The sequence below is a fragment of the Pristiophorus japonicus genome, chromosome 25, assembly GCF_044704955.1.
Source record: "Pristiophorus japonicus isolate sPriJap1 chromosome 25, sPriJap1.hap1, whole genome shotgun sequence".
NCBI lineage: Eukaryota > Metazoa > Chordata > Chondrichthyes > Pristiophoridae > Pristiophorus > Pristiophorus japonicus.
In genome coordinates this window covers 1,846,012-1,866,404 of record NC_092001.1, presented here as the reverse complement: position 1 = coordinate 1,866,404, position 20,393 = coordinate 1,846,012, and positions in this window count along the sequence as shown.

Here is a 20,393-nt window from a genome sequence, read left to right as displayed (position 1 = left end):
ATACATCATTCCACACAGCATTCCACACATCATTCCACACCTCATTCCACACATCATTCCACACATCATTCCAAACATCATTCCACACATCATTCCACACAACATTCCACACATCATTCCACACATCATTCCAAACATAATTTAACAACTCATTCCATTTAACATTCTACGCATCATTCCACACATCATTCCAAACATTATTCCACACATTATTCCACACATCATTCCGGATATCATTCGACAAATCATTGCACACCTCACTCCACACATCATTCAACACATCTTTCCGCACAGCATTCCATGTATCATTCCACACCTCATTCCACATCTCAATCTACACATCATTCCACACATCATTCCACACCTCATTCCACACATCATTCCACACGTCAATCCACACCTCATTCCACACATCATTCAACACCTCATTCCACACAGCATTCCAAATAAAATACCACATCTCATTCCACATCTCATTACACATCATCGTGCCAAACATCATTCCAAACATCATTCCACACATGATTGCACACATCATTCACCACACATCTATCCACACCAAATTCCACACATCATTTTATACATCATTGCACACATCTTTCCGCACAGCATTCAATATATCATTCCACACCTCATTCCACATATCATTCCACGCATCATTCAACATCTCATTCCACACATCATTCCAGACGTCAATCCACAACTTCTTCCACACAACATTCCGCACGTCATTCCATACACCATTCCTCACATCATTCCATACAGCATTTCACACATAATTCCACACAGCATTCCACACATCATTGCCCACAACATTCCATACATCATTCCACACCTCATTCCACACATCATTCCACATCTCATTCCACACATCATTCCACACATATTTCGACAAATCATTCAACACATCATTCCACACCTCATTCTACACATCATTCCACACATCATTCCACACCTCATACCACAAATCATTCCACACATTATTCCACATATCATTCCACACATTATTCCACACATCATTGACACATCATTCCACACCTCATTCCACACATCATTCCAAACAACATTCCAAATGTCATCCACTCCTCATTCGACATATCATTCCACGCATCATTCCACATCTCATTCCACACCTCGTTCCACACATAATTCCACACATCTTTCCACACTTCATTCCACACATCAATCCTCACCTCATTTCAGACATCATTCCACACATCATTCAATACATAATTCTACATATCATTCCACAAATCATTCCACACTTCATTCCATATATCATTCCACACATCATTCCACACACCATTCCACATTTCATTTACCGCATCATTTCATACATCATTCCACACATCATTTCACACATCATTCCACACAGCATTCCACACATCATTCCACAGATCATTCCAAACCTAATTCCACATCTCATTCCACACCTCATTACACATATGATTCCACGCATCATTGCACACATCATTTCACAATTCATTCCAATCCTCTTTCCAAACATCATTCCACACATTATTCCACACATCATTCCACACCTCATTCCACACCTCATTCTACACATCATTCCACACATCATTCCAAACCTCATACCACAAATCATTCCACACATTATTCCACGCATCATTCCACACATTATTTCACACATCATTGACACATCATTCCACACCTCATTCCACACATCATTCCAAACAACATTCCAAATGTCATCCACTCCTCATTCGACATATCATTCCACGCATCATTCCACACATCATTCCACACATCAGTTCACGCATCATTCCACATCTCATTCCACACATCGTTCCACACATCATTGCGCACCTCATTTCACACCTCGTTCCACATATCATTAAACAGATCTTTCCACACAACATTCCACACATCATTCCACAAAACATTCCAAGCATCATTCCACACATCATTCCAAATATCATTCCACACATCATTCCTCACCCCATTCAACACATCATTCAATACATCATTGCACATATCATTTCACACATCATTCCACTCAACATAGCACACCTCATTCCATACAGCATTCCAAACCTCATTCTACACATCATTCCACACATCATTCCACACCACATTCCAAAACTCATTCCACAGATCATTCCACACATCATTCCACACATCATTCCACATAATTCCACACCTCATTCCACACGTCATTCCTCACCCCATTCAACACGTCATTCAATACATCATTGCACATATCATTCCACACATCATTCCACTCAACATACCACACCTCATTCCATGCAGCATTCCACACATCATTCTACACATCATTCCACACATCATTCCACACGTCAATCCAAAACTCATTCCACACATCTTCCCACACATCATTCCACACATCATTCCACACATCATTCCACTCCTCATTCGACACAACATACCACACAATATTCCACACGTCATTCCACACAGCATTCCACACATCATTCCACACAGCATTCCACACATCATTCCACACATCATTCCACATATCAATCCACAGATCATTCCACACATCAGTCCATACATCATTCCACACCTCATTCCACACATCATTCCACTCATCATTCCACACATCATTCCACACATCATTCCACACCTCATTCCACACATCATTCCAAACATCATTCCACACCTCATTCCAAACATTATTCCACACATTATTCCACACATCATTCGGGATATCATTCGACACATCATTGCACACCTCACTCCACACATCATTCAACACATCTTTCCGCACAGCATTCCAAGTATCATTCCACACCTCATTCCACATCTCAATCCACACATCATTCCACACATCATTCCACACCTCATTCCACACATCATTGCACACATCATTCCACACATCTATCCACACCTCATTCCACACGTCATTCCACACATCATTGCAAACATCATTCCAAACAGCATTCAAAATATCATTCCACAACTCATTCCACATATCATTCCACGCATCATTCCACACCTCACTCCACACATCATTCACCACATTTTTCCGCACAGCATTCCAAGTATCATTCCACACCTCATTCCACATCTCATTCCACACATCATTCCACACATCATTCCACACCTCATTCCACACATCTATCCACACCTCATTCCACACGTCATTCCACACATCATTGCAAACATCATTCCACACAGCATACAAAATATCATTCCACAACTCATTCCACATATCATTCCACGCATCATTCCACACCTCACTCCACACATCATTCAACACATTTTTCCGCACAGCATTCCAAGTATCATTCCACACCTCATTCCACATCTCATTCCACACATCATTCCACACATCATTCCACACCTCATTCCACACATCATTGCACACATCATTCCACACATCAATCCACACCTCATTCCACAAATAATTCCACACACCATTGCACACATCATTCCACACAGCATTCAAAATATCATTCCACACCTCATTCCACATATCAATCCACGCATCATTCCACATCTCATTCCACACATCATTCCACACATCAATCCACACCTTCTTCCACACATCATTCCGCACGTCATTGCATACATCATTCCACACATCATTGCACACAACATTCCACACATCGTTCCACACATCATTTCATACAGCATTCCACACATAATTCCACACAGCATTCCACACATCATTGCACACAACATTCCATACATCATTCCACACATCATTCCACACCTCATTCCACACATCATTCCACACATCATTCCACACATCATTCCACACCTCATTCCACACATCATTGCACACATCATTCCACACATCTATCCACACCTCATTCCACACCTAATTCCACACATCATTGCACACATAATTCCACACAGCATTCAAAATATCATTCCACACCTCATTCCACATATCATTCCACACATCATTCCACTCAACATACCACACCTCATTCCACACATCATTCCACACCTCATTCCAAAACACATTCCACACATCATTCAACACATCATTCCACACATCATTGCACACAACATTCCACACATCATTCCACACATCATTCCACACATCATTCCACATCTCATTCAACACATCATTCCACACATCTTTCCACACATCATTCCACACCTCATTCCACACATCATTCCATAACATTCCACACATCATTACACACATCAATCCTCACATCATTCCTCACATCATTCCACACATCATTGCAAACATCATTCCACTCATCATTCCGCACGTTATTCCACACATCATTCCACACATCATTCAACACATCTTTCCACACATCATTGACACATCATTCCATACCTTATTCCACACATCATTCCAATACATTCCACACAACATTACACACATCAATCCACACATCATTCCACACATCATTCACACATCATTCCAAACATCTTTCCACACCTCATTCCACAAATCATTTCACATCTTTCCACACCTCATTCCACTCATCATTCCACACAGCTTTCCAAAATTCATTCCACACTTCAATCCACGCATCCTTCCACGCACCATTCCACACCTCATTCCACACATCATTCTACACATCATTCCACACATCATTCCACACATCATCCACACATCATTCCACACTTCAGTCCACACATCATTCCACACATCATTCTACACGTCATTCTACACTTCATTCCAAACATCACTCCACACATCATTCCTCACATCATTCCACACCTCATTCCACACCTCATTGCACAAATCATTCCACACATCATTCCACAACTCATTCCACAAATCATTACACACATCATTCCACACATCATGCTACACATCATTCCACACCTCATTCCAAACATCATTCCAAACCTCATTCCACACATCATTCCATTCATCTTTCCACCGCATCATTCCACACATCATTCAGCACATCATTCCCCGCATCATTCCACAACTCATTCCAGCCGTGATTCCACACATTATTCCACACATCATTCCACACATCATTACACACACCATTCCACACCTCATTCTAAACAACATTCTACAGACCACAGCAAACATCATTCCACACATCATTCCACACATCACTCCACACATCATTCCACCCACCATTCAACACATCACTCCTCACATCATTCCACACATCATTCCACACATCATTCCAACCAACTTGCCACACCTCATTCTACACATCAATCCACACATCATTCCAAACATCATTCCAAACTCCATTCCACACATCATTCCACACATCATTCCACACATCATTCCACAACTCATTCCACAGGTCATTCCACACATCATTCCACACAACATTCCACACGTCATTCCAGACATAATTTCAAAACTCATTCCACACATCATTCCACACATGATTCCGCACATCATTCCACATCTCATTCCACACATCATTCCAAACATTATTCCAAACATCATTCCACACATCATTCCACACAATCATTCCACGCCTGATTCCACAACTCATTCCACCCGTTATTCCACTCAATATTCCACACATCATTCCAAACATCATTTCACATATCATTCCAAACCTCATTCCACACATCATCCACTCCTCATTCCACACATCATTCCACACATCATTCCACACATCATTCCACACATCATTCCACCCACCATTCCACACCTCATTCTTTACATCATTCCAGATATAATTTCACACCTCATTCCACACATTATTCCACACCACATTCCACACAACATTCCACACATCATGCCACACATCATTCCAAATCTCATCCAAAGATCATTCCACACATCATTCCACATAGCATTTAGCACATCATTCCACACATCATTCCACACATCATTCTACACATCATTCCACACATCATTCCACACCTCATTCCACATGTCATTCAAAACCTCATTCCACATATCATTCCACACATCATTCCACCACATCATTCCACACATTATTCCGCACATCATTCCATGCATCATTCCACAACTCATTCCACCCATAATTCCACGCATCATTCCAAACATCATTCCAAACATCATTCCACAAGTCATTCCACACATCATTCCACACATCATTTCACACATCATTCCAATCCTCATTCCACACATCATTCCACACATCATTACATATTTCATTCCACACATCATTCCACACATCATTCCACGCATCATTCCACAACTCATTCCACTCGTCATTCCACACCATTCCACACATCATTCCACACAACATTCCACACATCATTCCACTCATTATTCCATACCTCATTCCACACATCATTCCACACATCATTCCAAACATCATTCCACACATCATTCCACATATCATTCCACACATCATTCCATACATCATTCCACACCTGATTCCAAACATCATTCCACACATCATTCAAAACATCATTCCACACATCATCCCACACTTCATTCCACACATCATTGCACATATCATTCCACACCTCAATCTACACAACATTTCACATGTTATTCCACACATCATTCCACACATCATTCCACAAATCATTAAACACATCATTCCACAAATAATTCCACACATTATTCCACACCTCATTCTAAACATCATTCCACACATCATTCCACGCATCATTCCACTCATTATTCCACACATCATTCCAAACCTCATTACACAAATCATTCCACACATCATCCCACACATCATTCAAAATATCATTACAAACCTCATTCCACACATCCTTCCACACATCATTCCTCACATCATTCCACACATAATTCCACACCTCATTCCACAAATCATTCCACACATCATTCCACACCTCATTCCACCCATCATCCACACATAATTCCACACATCATTCCACACATCATTCCACACATCATTCTACACATCATTCCACACATCATTCCAAACATCATTCCACACATCATTCGACACCTCATTCCACACCTCATTCCACACATCATTCCACACATCAATCCACACGTCAATCGACAGATCATTCCACACATCATTCCACACCTGATTCCAAACCTCATTCCACAAATGATTCCATATATTATTTAACACATCATTCAACGCATCATTCCACACATCATTCCACACGTCATTCCACACATCATTCCAAAAATCATTCCACCCGTCATTCCACACATGATTTCATACATCATTCCACACACCATTCAATAATTCATTGCACGCATCATTCCACCCATCATTCCACACTTCATTCTACACATCATTCCAGCATCATTTCAAACATCATTCCACACATCATTCAAAACCTAATTCCCCACATCATTCCACACATCATTCCATATATCATTCCACCCCTCATTCCACACATCATTCCACACATCATTCCACACATCATTCCACACATCATTCCACACATCATTCCAAACATCATTCCACCCATCATTCCACACCTCATTCTACACATCATTCAACACATCATTCCAAACATCATTCTACACATCATTCCAGATATCATTCCACTTCTCATTCCACACATCATACCTCGCAGCATTCCACACATCATTCCACACCTCATTCCACACATCATACCACACATCATCCCAAACGTCATTCCAAACCTAGTTCTAAACATCATTCCAAACAACATTCCACACATCATTCCATTGCTGATTCCACACACCATTCCACACATCATTCCACACCTCATTCCAAACCTCATTCCACACATTATTCCACACATCATTCTACACATCATTCCAGATATCATTCCACTTCTCATTCCACACATCATTACACGCAGCTTTCCACACATCATTCATTATATTATTCCACACATCATTTTACACCTCATTCCACAACACTTTCCACACATCCTTCCACACACCTTTACACACATCATTCCAGATATTATTCCACACCACATTCCACACATCATACCACATATCATCCCAAACATCATTCCAAACATCGTTCTAAACAACATTTCAAACATAATTCCACACAACATTCCACTGATCATTCCACACAACATTCCACACATCATTCCACACCTCATTCCAAACCTCATTCCACACATTATTCCACACATCATTCCACACATCATTCCACACATCATTCAACACATCATTCTACACATCATTCACCACATCATTCCATACATCATCGCACATATCATTCCAGACATCATTCCACACATCATTCCACACATCATTCAACTCATAATTCCACACATCATTCCACATATAATTCCACACATCATTCCACGCATCATTCCACGCACCATTCCACACATCATTCCACACTTCATTCCAAACCTCATTGCACAAATCATTCCACACATTATCCCACACATCATTTACCATATCATTGAAAACCTCATCCCACACATCCTTCCACACATCCTTCCACACATCATTCCACACATCATTCCACACCTCATTTCCCAAATCATTCCACACATCATTGCAAATTCATTCTCACATCAATCCACACACCATTCCAAGCATCATTCCACGCATCATTCCACACATCATTGAACACTTCATTCCACACATCATTCCACACATCATTCCAAACCTCATTCCACACATTATTCCACACATCAATCCACACCTCATTCTCCATTTCATTCCTCAAACCATTCCACATATCATTCCATACCTCATTCCACACATCATTTCACACCTCATTCCACACATCATTCCACACATCATTCCACACATCATTCCACACATCATTCCAAACATCATTCCACACATCATTCCACACATCATTCCACACATCATTCCACACATCATTCCATATATCATTCCACACTTCATTCCACATATCATTCCACATATAATTCCACACATCAATGCACACATTATTCCACTCATCATTCCAAACATCATCCAACACGTCATTCCACACGTCATTGCACACAACATTCCACACATCATTCCACACATCATTCCACACATCATTCCACACATCATTCAACACATCATTCTACACATCATTCACCACATCATTCCACACATCATCGCACATATCATTCCAGACATCATTCCACACATCATTCCACACATCATTCAACTCATAATTCCACACGTCATTCCACAATTAAATCCACACATCATTCCACGCATAATTCCACGCACCATTCCACACATCATTCCACACTTCATTCCAAACCTCATTGCACAAATCATTCCACACATTATCCCACACATCATTTACCATATCATTAAAAACCTCATTCCACACATCCTTCCACACATCCTTCCACACATCATTCCACACATCATTCCACACCTCATTCCCCAAATCATTCCACACATCATTGCACAATTCATTCTCACATCAATCCACACATCATTCCAAGCATCATTCCACGCATCATTCCACACATCATTGAACACATCATTCCACACATCATTCCACACATCATTCCAAACCTCATTCCACACATTATTCCAGACATCATTCCACACCTCATTCTCCATTTCATTCCTCAAACCATTCCACATATCATTCCACACCTCATTACACACATCATTCCACACATCATTCCACACATCATTCCACCCACCATTCCACACCTCATTGTACACATCATTCCACACATCATTCCAAACATCATTCCACACATCATTCCACATATCATTCCACATATGATTCCACACATCATTGCACACATCATTCCACACATCATTCCAAACATCATTCCACACGTCATTCCACACATCATTGCACACAACATTCCACACATCATTCCAAATATCATTTAACACATCATTCCACACAACATTCCACACATCATTCCACATATTATTTAACACATCATTCCGCGCATCATTCCACATATGATTCCTTATATCATTCTACATATCGTTCCAAACCTCATTCCACACCTCATTCCACACAACTTTCCACCACATCATTCCACACATCTTTCCACACATCATTCCACGCATCATTCCACAACTCATTCCACTCATCATTTCACACATCATTCCAAACATCATTCCACAAGTCATTCCACACACCATTTCAAAAATCATTCCACACATCAAAACTAAAAATCATGCTTTATAAACTAGTATTAAAACACTTTACCTAAAGCACGCAGCATTCGAAATAAAGTAAATGATTTGATGGCACAAATCATTACAAATGGGTATGATTTGGTGGCCATTACAGAAACTTGGTTGCAGGGGTGACCAAGATTGGGAACTAAACAAACACGGGTATCTGACAATTCGGAAGGATAGACAAGAAGGGAAAGGAGGTCGGGTAGCTCGCTTAATAAAGGATGATATCAGGGCAGTTGTGAGAGATGATATTGGCTCTAATGAACAAAATGTTGAATCATTGTGGGTGGAGATTAGAGATAGTAAGTGAAAAAAGTCACTGGTGGGCGTAGTTTATAGGCCACCAAATAATAACTTCACGATGGGGCGGGCAATAATCAATGGAATAATAGAGGCATGTGAAAAAGGAACGGCAGTAATCATGGGAAATTTTAAACTCCATATTGATTGGTCAAATCAAATCGCACGGGGTAGGCTGGAGGCGGAATTCATAGAATGCATGCGGGATTGTTTCTTAGAACAGTATGTTACAGAACCTACAAGGGAGCAAGCTATCTTAGATCTGGTCCTGTGTAATGAGACAGGAATAGTAAACGATCTCCTAGTAAAAGAACCTCATGGAATAAGTGATCACAGTGTGGTTGAATTTGTAATACAGATTGAGGGTGAGGAAGTCGTATCTCAAATGAGCATACCATGCTTAAACAAAGGGGACTAAAGTGGGATGAGGGCAGAGTTGGATAAAGTAGACTGGGAACACAGACTAAACGGTGGCACAATTGAGGAACAGTGGAGGACTTTTAAGGAGCTCTTTGATAGTGCTCAAAAAAATATCTTCCAGTGAAAAAGAAGGGCGCTAAGAGAAGGGATAATCAGCCGGGGATAACCAAGGAAATAAAGGAGAGTATCAAATTAAAAAGCAATGTGTATAAAGAGGCCAAGATTAGTGGGAAACTAGATGATAGGAAATATTTTAGACGACAGCAAAGAATAACGAAGAAAGCAATGAAGAAAGGAAACATAGATTACGAAAGTAAAATTGCACAAAACATAAAAACAGATAGTAAAAGCTTTTACCGATATATAAAACGGAAAAGAGTGACTAAAGTAAATGTTGGTCGTTCAGAAGATGCAAAGGGGGATTTAGTAATGGGAAATGTGGAAATGGCTGAGACCTTAAACATTTATTTTGCTTCGGTCTTCACAGTGGAAGACACAAAAACCATGCCAGAAATTGCTGGTCACGGGAATGTGGGAAGGGAGGACCTTGCTACAAACATTATCACTCGGGAGGTAGTGCTGGACAGGCTAATGGGATTCTCGGTAGACAATTTCCCTGCTCCTGATGAAATGCATCCCAGGGTATTAAAAGAGAAGGCGGAAGTTATAGCAGATGCATTCGTTATAATCTAACAAAATTCTCTGGACTTTGGGGAGGTACCAATGGATGGGAAAGCAGCTAATGTAACGCCTCTGTTTAAAAAAGGGGGCAGACAAAAGGCAGCTAACTCTTGGCCCGTTAGTTTAACATCTGTATTGGTGAAAATGATTGAGGTTATCACGAAGGAAGAAATAGCGGGCATCTAGATATCAATAGTGCAATCAAGCAGACACAACATGGATTCATGAAGGTGAAATTATGTTTAACCAATTTACTGGAATGCTTTGAGGATATAATGAGCATGGTGGATAGAGCTGTACCGATGGATGTGGTGTATTTAGATTTCCAAAAGGCTTTCGATAAGGTGCCACACAAAAGGTTACTGCAGAAGATAAAGGTACACGGAGTCAGATGAAATGTATATAAAAACAATATCCTTAAAGCAATGAATATCTGTCTGATTTAATGCGATATGGTTTTCAGGTTCTAACAATTAACACCCCCTGTTCGGAGCACACAATGATAATCGGGTGGGGAACAGACTGCTCAGCAATAACAGAACCTGTCCATTCACCTTCCTTTACATTAAATGCAAGGACTATGACTGGTTATGTAAATCAATCTCCACTCACTTTTGTTTCCACTGGTGCTATCATTTGTTCTTTAACGCCAAAACGATAACGATTCAAATCTGCTTCCAGGGCTCAGAGCAGACAGCAGACTTTAAACTAATCATGAAATGAATCACCCAGTGACAATGTCGAGGCAACAATATACTTTCATTCACATAACAAGAGGAATAAACGGAATACAAGGAATTGTTGGATATGGAAACTTGTGTAATGAGCACAATGTTTACAGTTTACAGTTTACAGTTATGCTCACATAATGAAATAGGGATATGATCATTTTAAAGGAACATCGACAGAAACTGGGATTTGAATGTGAGAATCTGGAATACAATTAAAATGGTTTTAGAATTAAAATCTGATAATGGAGACTTAACAGGAACGCCAGTCAATGCGAGGGCAGGAAAAAACATTTTCTGTGTACGTTTAATTATCTCCATACCGTATATTCAACTGAGTAACTTCGATCCATTCGTTCTACATCTGCAGAACGCTGCTTCGTTTGTTCTGCAGGCAAACTCCGAGAGACAATTTGGGTTAACACATTGCGCGATTGCCCTTATGTAAGGTGGGAGAAATCTCAACTGATATAATTAGGATGTAAGGACAATGATATTAGTTACAGCGACTAAACAAGCAGATTCTGTTCATCACTTTTTCAAAAACATGTTGCAATATCACATTTACATTTAGTCAGATATTGCACAGATGGAAAGTGAATCTCGCAAAAGGCCAGGGAAGAACAGATTATGTGAAATCTTCAATCCGACAGCACTGGGTGATCGAGAACAGGTATGGTTCAGGGTTATGATTAATTCTCTGGTTCCGTTATTTCAGAAAATTTCTCTCCCATTCTCAGTGTGCACTTTAAATTCAACCAGTGAAACCACATTATGTGGGTGAAACCCCGGTAATATATTTATTTCGTTTCCACAGCCCTTAAAATGCTGACACCCTCTTAGAGACCACAACGAAAGTATAGACATGCCGATGAATCGTTCCCAGAAAAGTACAACCATTGACCCTTCACAATGCCAGATATGACCATATACCTGCTCGAAATATTGAAACATCTCTGAGGGCTTCCCACCAATGTTGATACACACCCAGGAGCCTGTCCGACAAGTGCACAAGTGTCCCTGTGAATGTTGATGCAAACATTGTTAACTGAATAAAGATTTACAATTTCAATAGGCATACTGATTTATGGCACAATTCCTGAGAACCCATCTGCAAATACAAACTGTTCCACAGAACCACTGCAAAGAATTCACTCCTATGAGTTTGTTGCAGTCATGTTCCTACTTCCAGGGACAGAGTAAAAAACACTCATTACCGGTGATTCTCATCAGACCGAAACCTGAATTGTTACCAGGCACTTCAGTTATGTGGAGAGATTAGAAGAACTGGGAACGTTCTCCTTCGGCAGAGAAGTATAAGCGGTGATTTAACAAAGACGGTCACTATCATGTAGGGTTTTGATAGATTAGATCAGGAGAAACTGCTTAACTGGAAGGAGGATCGGTAGCAAGCTGGTACAGCAGATAACATTTCCCCCAAAATCCATTGAGGAGAAACTTGACTTGGCCAGCTACATAAATAATGTAGCAACAAGATCACGTAGGAGGCTGGGTATTCTTGGCGAGTGTCTCACCTTCTCACTCAGATATTCTACCATCTACAAGGCACATGACAGGAGTGTGATGGAATAAACTCAACGTGCCTGGATGAGTGCAGCTTGAACCACACTCAAAAAGCTCGACACCATCCAGGACAAAGCAGACAACTTGATTGGAAAAGCATCCACCACCGTAAAGATTCACTCCCTCCAAGACTAGTGCACCCTGGCTGCAATGTGTACCATCTACAACATGCACTGCAGCAACACACCCAGACTTCTTCGGCGGCACCTGCGAAATACGCGACCTCTACCAGTTAAAAGGACAAGGGCAGTAGGATTATGCGAACATCATCACTTGCAAGTCCCCCTCCAAGCTACACAACGTTCTTACATGGTAATATTTTGCCATTCCTCCATCGTCGCGGAGTAAATTTCTGGAACTTCCTCCCTAACAGTACGTTTACCACAAGGGCAGCAGCAGTTCAAGAAGGCGGTTAACCACCACCTTCACAAAGGTAAATAAGCGATGGGCAATAAATGCTGGATTTGCCAGCGATGACCACATCCCGGAATGATTATAAAATCTAGGGAATCCAAAGTAATATCCGCTGATTTGTATTACCCGTCGGAGGATTCGAAATTCTCGAAACAGAGGTCGCTGGATACTTGTGCGGAGCATAATTGTGGCTAATGGTGAAGGCTTTGCTTTGCCACCAAAGTCAAATTCCGGGATAATAATTGGCATAGAATTAGTGTAAAAAGTAGAGAGGGATTGGTATTCATAAAATATATTGAGGTGAGCATTTTTAGCCAGTACTTAGCAAGGCAGACAAGACAGGGAGAAGTTCTGAACTTAGTTTTAGTGAATGAGGTTGCGTAGGTGAGTGAGAGTATTTTGGTGGCATTGATCATAATTCAGTAAGATTTATAATAGTTATATAAAAGTAGAAAGATAGACTAGGAGATACATTTTTCAACTGGGGAAAGGCCAATGTTACTGAGGTGGGATGTGATTTATGGAACGTGTACTGGAAACTACTGAAGGTAAAACAGTGTCTGAGTAGTGTGAGGCATTCAATGAGGAAATAGTGAGGGTTCAGAGAAAATATCTTCCTATAATGAAAAAGCATGGGACTCAACATCTAGAGCATCCTGTATGTCAATTAATAAGATAATGCAAAAAATGAAGCTTAAAGTAGATACAGAAATCTAAATACTGCAGAAAGCCAAGCGGAGTGTAGAACGTGGAATTAAAAAGGAAATTGAGAAAGCATGAATAAACATTGACAAGTGCAATCAAAGATAACACAAACATGTTTTATAAATACATAAAGGGCAAAAGCCTAGCTAAATAAAGTGTATGATCGATTGGAGACCAAAAAAGGAACATGTGTATGGATTCGGAAGACGTGCGAATGTTCCTCAATTAATAATTTGTACCTGTCTTCACAAGGGACACAATGCAGACATGTCAGCTAAGAGGTTGGTGTGTGAAATATTAGATTAGATGAACGTAGTGAGAAAGGAAATGTTAAGGAGCTTATCATATATGAAAGAAGATACTTCACGAAGCTCAGAAGAAATGTATTCCAGGCTGTTAAGATAATCAATGGAGGAAATAGCGTAGGCTCTGACCATCAATTTCCAATCCGCGCTGGGTAAAGGTGTGGTGCCGGAAGACTGGTGGATTGCTAAAGTTGCACCATTGTTTAAAATGGAGAAAGGGATTGACTGAGTAATTAAAGCTGTGTGAGCCTAACATAGACCGTGGGAAAATGATTGGAAAAAAGTCTGAGCTACAGTATTAATCATCATGTGTATAGGCACGGATTAATCAAGGACAGTCAGCATGGATTTGTTCAGGGGCATTCATGCTTAACTAATTTGATTTCATTTTTTAAGGAGGTAACATGGATAATCTATGAGGGCAGTGCGTTTGATGAAGTTAGGAGTGATTTTATCCATTGCTTGCAACAAACCCCACATGGAAGAAAAATAGAAACCTGGGGATCGAAGGGAATGTGTCAAGTTGGATCCATAACTGTCCCAGTGGCAGGAAGCAACGGGTAATGGTTGACGGGTGTTTGTGACTGCAAGACTGTTTCCAGTGGGGATCGGCTGCGCTCAGTACTAGGTCCCTTGAATTTTGTTTTATAGATCAATGATTTAGGGCTCGACTTTCCATTAGTTTCTGCCCATTACCGACCACTTACCACCCATTTAAACGCTCTGATGCTATAAGGCCTGTTTATCTCCTATTTAGCCAAAAAATGGAAACTAACGTCGATTTATCGCCCATTTATTACCCATTTACTGCCAGCATGAGTTGAGGCATCACGTTAACGCCGAGAGCTAATTTAACCGCCCGCCTATATTTTTATGACATCAACGCTCAGAATACAGTTTTTTAAAGAAACTAATGCCCAGAGGGTGAGGAAGTAGTGTCTCAAACGAGCGTACTATGCTTAAACAAAGGGGACTACAGTGGGATGAGGGCAGTGTTGGCTAAAGTAGAATGGAAACAAAGATTAAACTGTGGCACAATTGAGGAACAGTGGAGGACTTTTAAGGAGCTCTTTCATAGTGCTCAACAAAAAAATATTTCAGTGAAGAAGAAGAGCGGTCAGAGAAGGGATAACCAGCCGTGGATAACCAAAGAAATAAAGGAGAGTATCAAATTAAAAAGCAATGCATATAAGGTGGCCAAGGTGAGTGGGAAACTAGAAGATTGGGAAAAATTTAAACGACAGCAAAGAATGACTAAGAGAGCAAGAAAGAAAGGAAAGATAGTTTACGGAAATAAACTTGCGCAAAACATAAGAACAGATAGTAAAAGCTTTTACCGATAAATAAAATTGAAAAGAATGACTAAAGTAAATGTTGGTCCCTTAGAAGATGAGAAAGGGGATTTAATAATGGGAAATGTGGAAATGGCTGAGTCCTTAAACAATTATTTTGCTTCGGTCTTCACAGTGGAAAACACAAAAACCATGCCAGAAATTGCTGGTCACGGGAATGTGGGAAGGGAGGACCTTAAGATAATCACTATCACTTGGAGGTAATACTGGACAGGCAAATGGGACTCAAGGTAGACAAGTCCCCTGGTCCTGATGAAATGCATCCCAGGGTATTAAAAGAGATGGTGGAAGTTATAGCAGATGCATTCGTTACAATCTAACAAAATTCTCCGGATTCTGGGGCGGTACCACCCGATTGAAAAGCAGCTAATGTAATGCCTCTGTTTAAAAAAGGGGGTAGACAAAAGGCAGGTAACTATAGTTAGGTTAGTTTAACATCTGCAGTGGGGAAAATGCTAGAAGCTATCATTGAGGAAGAAATCGCGGGCATCGAGATAGGAATAGTGCAATCAAGCAGTATTCATGAAGGGGAAATAATGTTTAACTAATTTACTGGAATTTTTTTGAGGATATAACGAGCATAGTGGATAGAGGTGTACCGATGGATGTGGTGTATTTAGATTTCCAAAAGGCATTCAATAAGGTGCCACACAAAAGGTTACTGCAGAAGATAAAGCTACGCAGAGTCACAGGAAATGTATTAGCTTGGATCGAGAATTGGCGGGCTCACAGAAAGCAGAGTGTCGGGATAAATGGTTCCTTTTCGGGTTGGAAATCGGTGGTTAGTGGTGTGCCACAGGGATCGGTGCTGAGACCAATACTGTTTACAATGTACATAGATGACCTGGAATAGGTGACAGAGTGTAGTGTAACAAAATTTGCAGTTGACAGAAAGATTAGTGGAAAGCGGGTTGTTTGGAGGACACAGAGCGGCTACGAAGAGATTTAGATAGGTTAAGCGAATGGGCTAGGGTTTGGCAGATGGAATGTCGCAAAATGTGAGGTCATCCACCTTGGAATAAAAACAGTAAAAGGGAATATTATTTGAATGGTGAGAAATTACAACATGCTGCGGTGCAGAGGGACCTGGGTGTCCTTGTGCATGAATCCCAACAAGTTAGTTTGCAGGTGCAGCAGGTAATAAGGAAGGCGAATGGAATGTTGGCCTTCATTTTGAGAGGGATGGAATACAAAAGCAAAAAGGTCCTGCTGCAACTGTACAGGGTATTGGTGAGGCCGCACCTGGAGTACTGTGTTAGTTTCGGTCCCCTTACTGAAGAAAGGAGAGACGAGCTTTGGAGGGGGTACAGGGACCATTTACTAGGTTGATTCCGGAGATGAGGGGGTTACCTTATGATGATAGATAGAGTAGACTGGGTCTTTATTCGTTGGAGTTCAGAAGGATGAGGGGTGATCCAATAGAAACATGTAAAATAATGAAAGGGATAGACAAGATAAATGCAGACAGGTTGTTTCCACTGGCTGGGGAGACTAGAACTTGGGGGCACAGTCTCAAAATACTGGGAAGCCAAATTAAAACCGAGTTGAGAAGGAATTTCTTCTCCCAGAGGGCTGTGAATCTGTGGAATTCTCTGCCCAAGGAAGCAGTTGAGGTTAGCTCATTGACTGTATTCAAATCAACGTGAGATAGATTTTTAACCAATAAGGTAAATAAGGGTTATGGGGAGCGGGTGGTAAGTGGAGCTGAGTCCACGGCCAAATCAGCATGATCTTGTTGAATGGCGGAGCGGGCTCGAGGGTCTAGATGGCCGACTCCTGTTCCTAATTCTTATGTTCTATGTTCTTATGTTACGACTGGAGGATCAAGGGATATGGCGAGAAACGTTAGTTGCAGTTGTGTACAGCCCTCCAAACTTCAGCAGTGATGTTTGGGGGGGCATCAAAAAGGAAATTAGGGGTGCATGCAATAAAGGTGCAGCAGTTAACATGGGTGACTTTAACATGCATAGAGATTGGGCGAACCAAACTGGAGGCAATACGATGGAGGAGGATTTCCTGGAGTGCATCAGGGATGGTTTTCTCGGCCAATATGTCGAGGAACCAACCAGGGGGGACGCCATCTTAGAATGGGTGTTGTGCAATGAGAGAGGATTAATTAGCAATCTCATTGTGCGAGGCCCCTTGTGGAAGAGTGACAATAATATGGTGGAATTCTACATTAGGATGGAGAATGAAACAGTTAATACAGAGACCATGGTACAGAATTTAAAGAAGGGTAACTTTGAATGTATGAAGCGTAAATTGGCTAGGATAGATTGCCGAATGATACTTAAGGGGTTGACAGTGGATGGGCAATGGCAGACATTTAGAGACCGCATGGATGAACTACAACCATTGTACATCCCTGTCTGGCATAACAATAAAAAAGGAAGGTGGCTCAACCGTGGCTTTCAAGGGAAATTAGGGATAGTTTTAAAGCCAAGTAAGTGGCATACAAATTGACCAAAATAGCAGTGAACCCGAGGACTGGGAGAAATTTAGAACTCAGCAGAGGAGGACAAAGGGTTTGATTAGGGCAGTGAAAATAGATAACGAGAGGAAGCGTGCAGGGAACATTAAGACTGACTGCAAAAGCTTCTATAGAAAAGTAAAGAGAAAAAGGTTAGTAAAGGCAAATGTACTTCCCCTGCAGTCAGAATCAATGGCAGTCGTAACAGAGAACAAAGAACTGGCAGACCAATTGAACAAGTATTTTGGTTCGGTATTCACTAAGGAGGAGGCAAACAACCTTACGTATATAAAAGGGGTTCGAGGATCTAGTGAGAAGGAGGAACTGAGGTAAATACTTATTAGTCGGGAAATTGTGTTGGGGAAATTGACGGGATTGAAGGCCGATCAATCACCAACGGTCGAATGGACTGCATCCCAGAGTAATTAAGTAGGTGGCCTTGGAAATAGCGGGTGCATTGACAGTTATTTTCCAACATACCATAGATTCTGGATCAGTTTCTTTGGAGTGGAGGGTAGCTAATGTAACCCCACTTTTTAAAAAAGGAGTGAGAGAGAAAACGGAATTATAGACCGGTTAGCCTGACATTGGGAGTGGGTAAAATGATGGAATCAATTATTAAAGATGCGCATTTCGAAAGAGGTGAAATGATAGGTCCAAGTCAGCATGGATTTGTGAAAGGGAAATCATGCTTGACAAATCTTCTGGAATTTTTTGGGCATGTTTCCAGTAGAGTGGACAAGGGAGAACCAGTTGATGTGGTATATTTGGACTTGCAGAAGGCTTTCGACAAGGTCCCATACAAGAGATTAATGTGCAAAGTTAAAGCACATGGGATTGGGGGTAGTGTGCTGACATGGATTGAGAATTGGTTGTGCGACAGGAAGCAAAGATTAGGAGTGGCAGGCCCTTTCAGAATGGCAGGCAGTGACTAGTGGGGTACCGCAGGGACCAGTGCTGGGGCCCCAGCTACTTAGAATTGTACATTAATGATTTAGACGAGGGGATTAAATGTAATATCTCCAAATTTGCGGATGACAATATGTTGGGTGGCAGTGTGAGCTGCAAGGAGGATGCTATGAGGTTGCAGAGTGACTTCGATAGGTTTGTTGAGTGGGCAAATGCATGGCAGATGACGTATAATGTGGATAAATGTGAGTTTATCCACATTGGTGGTAAAAACAGAGAGACAGATTATTATGTGAATGGTCACAGATTAGGAAAAGGGGAGGTGCAAGGAGACCTGGGTGCCATGGCACATCAGTCATTGAAGTTTGGCATGCAGGTACAGCAGGCGGTTAAGAAAGCAAATGTCATGTCGGCCTTCATAGCAAGGGGATTTGAGTATAGGGGCAGGGAGGTGTTACTGCAGTTGTACAGGGCCTTGGAGAGGCCACACCTAGAGTATTGTGTACAGATTTGGTCTGCTAACTTGAGGAAGGACATTCTTGCGATTGAGGGAGTGCAGCGGAAGCTCACCAGACTGAT